The sequence below is a fragment of the Meriones unguiculatus genome, chromosome 5 (assembly GCF_030254825.1).
Source record: "Meriones unguiculatus strain TT.TT164.6M chromosome 5, Bangor_MerUng_6.1, whole genome shotgun sequence".
In the NCBI taxonomy this organism is placed as follows: Eukaryota; Metazoa; Chordata; class Mammalia; order Rodentia; family Muridae; genus Meriones; species Meriones unguiculatus.
In genome coordinates, this window is record NC_083353.1 from 6,890,746 (window position 1) to 6,895,156 (window position 4,411).

General features: G+C 41.8%; 1 pseudogene; it reads left to right on the top strand.

The window, feature by feature from the left end:
• Positions 1 to 1,136: 1,136 nt before the first annotated feature.
• Positions 1,137 to 3,845, top strand: LOC110562195 (pancreatic beta cell growth factor-like; annotated as a pseudogene).
• The last annotated feature ends 566 nt before the right edge of the window (positions 3,846 to 4,411 follow it).

The following is a 4,411-nucleotide window of genomic DNA, read 5'->3' on the forward strand; positions in this document are numbered from 1 at the left end:
ACAGAAGCTAGAATCAGTTATGAAACCATCTTGGAAGCCCTATGAGTATGTGATCAAAGTCAATATGCTATTCTGAAGTATCATTCTGAGATGAAAGACACCAGCAAACTTTCCATTGTTCATATATGGAGGTAGTTAAGAAGCAAATTTTCCAGCTGTGGTTCCTTAAAATCCAGGCTACAGTTTTGACTTACTGATTGCTTTGAACTTAATGTTCTCAAAAAAAAAAAAAAAAAAAAAAGTTGTTTGAGCCAATAATCCTACTTTCCTACTTTGCACTAAATACAAAGTAGAATAAACTTTGCACTAACCTCAAAGTAGAATCATTCAACAAATCAAGTCTTAACACAGCAAATTTTACCTTTTTGGTATATCTTAAATCTTATTATACAGGCATAAATGTGTGCATACCTACAGGAGTCAGTTCTTCAGCACAACTGAAAATGCATTCTTGATTTCATGTAGTTATACACATTTTCTTAAAAAACTAAAAATTGTATTTTTTTTAAATTGTGAGGTGTGTTGGTTTTTTTAGAAAACTTCATAGTCTGCAACATGAAATTGCCTGTGTTTACTTAGGTTTCCCAGAACTTCAAGCCTGACCTCCATCTGAGGACAGAGCTGGCCTAACAGGAAAGGAGGCACACGTGTGGCAGTTCTCAGTCTCATGAAAAGTCCTGTGTTCTTACTGGAAACCTCCTGGAATCCATGCCAAGCACTGCCCACCACCCTGACCAGAATGAGCCTCCACTTACTCACTTTGATGCCACTTCCACAGATCTTGTTATAAAAGCTAGGTTACCCCTGTATTGACCAGCCCCCTCAGATCTCTCCAAAAACAGGTAAGCTGGAGCTAAAAGATGGACAGAGACTGACAGGTATTCAGTTCTCTCACTTCAGTAGAAGGTATAGACACTTTTCTGACCTCACAAGGCAAAGCTCTGAAACTCAGAAAAAACAGTAGATGAAGGGTAATTATGAACCTTCGATTTTGTTCTAGAACCACAGAAAACCAGGAATCAGACTCAAATTAGTGCTTCCTTGCAGAGCTAGACAACCAGCAAGGGAAGAGGTGGTGGTCTCCTTCCATGTCCTCTGCGACCACACTGTCTAATTCCTTCTACCTCACAGATACCATGATGCCTCCCATGACCTTCCATAGCATGTCCTGGATGCTGCTCTTCTCCCTGATGCTCTAACCTTGGGTCCAAGATGAAGCATCTAGCACTGGATTCTAGTGAGTGTTCAGATCCAAGGAGAAGAAAAAGGCTCTGGAGAGCCTTAAGTGTTAAGTGTGAGGAGTATCCACACAGGAAAATCTTCCTCATCCTTTCTTCCTCTGGATCTTTGGAAGAACTCTGATATATTGCAGTGCTTCATGTTATAGAATCAAAGTATCCCCATATTGTCAGTAGACTCTATGTTGGAAGACTAAGAAAGGAAAGCAACAATATCAGAAACAAAGGAGACAGAGGATAGAGGATGAAACCCACAGCCTGTTATCCCAGAGAAAGGAAAACAAAAGACTGTAAATGCAGGAAGGATAAATGAAAGAGTCTTGCTTATCCCCATTAAAATGTCTTCTTAAAGTAAGATCCTAAAGTTAGGTATATGACAGCTCAGTCACAAGCATGAGGACCCAAACTGAATACCCAGAAACAATGTAAATTAAACTTGACATGGTGGTGCATGACTTTAAAGCAAATGATGGAGAAGGGGAGACAGGAATATTTATGATGATCACTGCATGGCCAGTCTAGCAAAATCTATGAGTCACAAAATCACTTAGAAATCTCACCTAAACATTCCAATGTGGATAAGGACTAAGGAATGACACCTGAGACTGACCTCTGGCATGCATATCCACATGCTCACATATACCCTGCACACACACACACACACACACACACACACACACACACACACAAATGTGCAAAGTCAACAATCCCAAAACTAAGAAAAATGCCAAGAGTGGAAACTCACGCTTACAGTCAGAATTTCAAATAAGGCTTCAGAATCAATTTCTATGTTGACCACTTTCTCTAATCTCCACTCTCCCATTCATTACATCACTGTCTATATCTATCTCTAAATGAAATCGGGAAAATAATCCCAGAAGAAACTACCTTCTCCATACATCTGCTGCCCCTACGGCTTCGCAGCCTATGGCTCCTATTGCTCTTCACTGATTTTGATACCACAGACCTGGAATAACGCATAAGTGAGTACTGACAGGCACACGAGAGAAATGGAAGAAAGAACTCGTGTGTTAAGGAAGGTTGGATTTCAATCTCTATGGTATAGTTTAGTGAAATGAACCTAAGCCCTGACCTCTTATCTACCATTTCCCGGTGGGACTCCAGTATCTCTTTCATTCTGTCCTTCACACAGCTGGCCTGCCAGAGTCATTTCTCAGGACACGTGGCATTTCTGCTCACTACTGGTGAAATTACCTTTGTGTCCTCCCCGGTGAGGGAGAGTTTGGCTACCTACCAATACATCTGGGTTGGACTCCATGATCCCACACATGTGCTGTCCTGTCTTGGCCTTGCTTGTTCCCCTTGGTGCTTTTTGTACCCAGAAGACATTCTGTGACTCCCCTAATGAACTAAATGGGTCTTATATATCCAATGCTGGGTGACTAATTAGAGCAAAAGAATTATGAGCTGAAGATCTGAGCACCAAGGAAGTTTGAAACTTCACTTGAAGTTCATATGCCTGTTGTTGACTTTTGTTAAGTTCTCATATGAGAACTTGGAAGCCTTATTTTATCAGCTTCAAGGAGTGCACACAAACAGAGCAAAGGGAAGTTTTGTGTTTTCTCTTTATAGATTAGATTTTGTCCATTTGTTTCTGAAGAAACTTCAAATGTACCACCAGTTGTACAATGTACCAAGAACAGATAAATGTCGGTAAACCCTAATTTCATTCCGTAGTTCCTGTGGTTTGTAAATAGGATTGAGGAATTCTGGGAAAACATTCCATGTGAAAGCTCTTGACAGCTATGTATGATCACATCAAGCTTTGGGAGGCTAGGCAGGAAATCAGGTGTTTTAGTGAAGGCATCAAGCAGACAGAGTGCTGATGAATCCTTGCCACACACTGCTTCCCACTCTATAGGGGACATTGCTCAATGGAAGTGGATGGAATTGGATCAGCTCTGACCTACTGACCTACTGTAGCCAGGAGAAGAACGCTTCTGTTGCCACAGACCACAGCCACTGAGCAGCTTTGTCTCGGGCCTCAGGTAAGACAAAAAGCCATCTCTGACTATACCGATCTTCCCACACCCAGTTTTACCTCCTCGGAGGTACAACCCTGACTTCGGAAATACAGTGTGAGCTGCCATCTCTCATGGTTCCCTCTGTGTGTCCTTCCTTTGGCGTTGTAACAATGGTGAGCATGTAGGAGAGATGTCTTAGTCCAAAGCACACACTGAATTTTCTTTCTTTTTTAAAAATAATTTTATTTATTTATTTATTTATTTATTTCAGTTTATTCACTTTGTATCCCAGCTGTGGCTCCCTCCTTCATCTCCTCTCAGTTCCACCATCCCTCTCTCCTCTCCTCTTATGGACCTCCAATAGTCGGCTGTCAGAGGAGGTTCTCTTCCCCTTCTACCTGACCTTATCCTATCAGGTCTCATCAGGAATGGCTGCATTGTCTCCTTTCTTTATGTTCACAGATTCACCTGACCCATTCTTTTTACCTCTTGTCTCTCTGCAGGCTTTCAAAAGTGAAGAGATTATAATTGTAAAACACAATTTTCCTATGTCTGCAAGTTCAAGGGCTATCCTATGTCTGCAAGTTCAAGGGCTAGAGCAGTTTTAATTTCAACAGCTTGAAAATATTCTGAAGTTCACATAGGCACAGGAACAAATATGAGGGTTCCCAAAAAAGACCATGCTCCACCCATACTCCCATATCAAATCCCTCATCCTGTCTCTAATGTTCTTCCATCAGTACATTCTCTGAAGACTGTGGCCTAAGGATTCAGAGGACAATAAAATTGTAGTCAGTGGTATGATATAGGACAAACGTACTGAAATCTGTACTCCTAAAGAAGCTAAGTAAGAAGGAGGACCCTAGAGAAGCTCAATCCCCATTCAGAAAGGCAAATGGGATAGACCTCAGCAGTGGGAGAAAACAGGGAGAAGGACAGGACCCTACGATACAGGGCCTCCGAAAGACTCTACAAGCAGGGTATCAAACCAGATGCTGAGACTCATAGCCAAACATTGGGCAGAGTGCAGGGAATCATATGAAAGAAGGGGGAGATAGAAAGACCTGGAGGGAACAGGAGCTCCACAAGGATACCAAAAGAATCAAAAAATCAGGGCAAAGGGGTCTTTTTTGAGACTGATACTCCAACCAAAGACCATGTGTGGAGGTTACCTTGAACAACTGCACA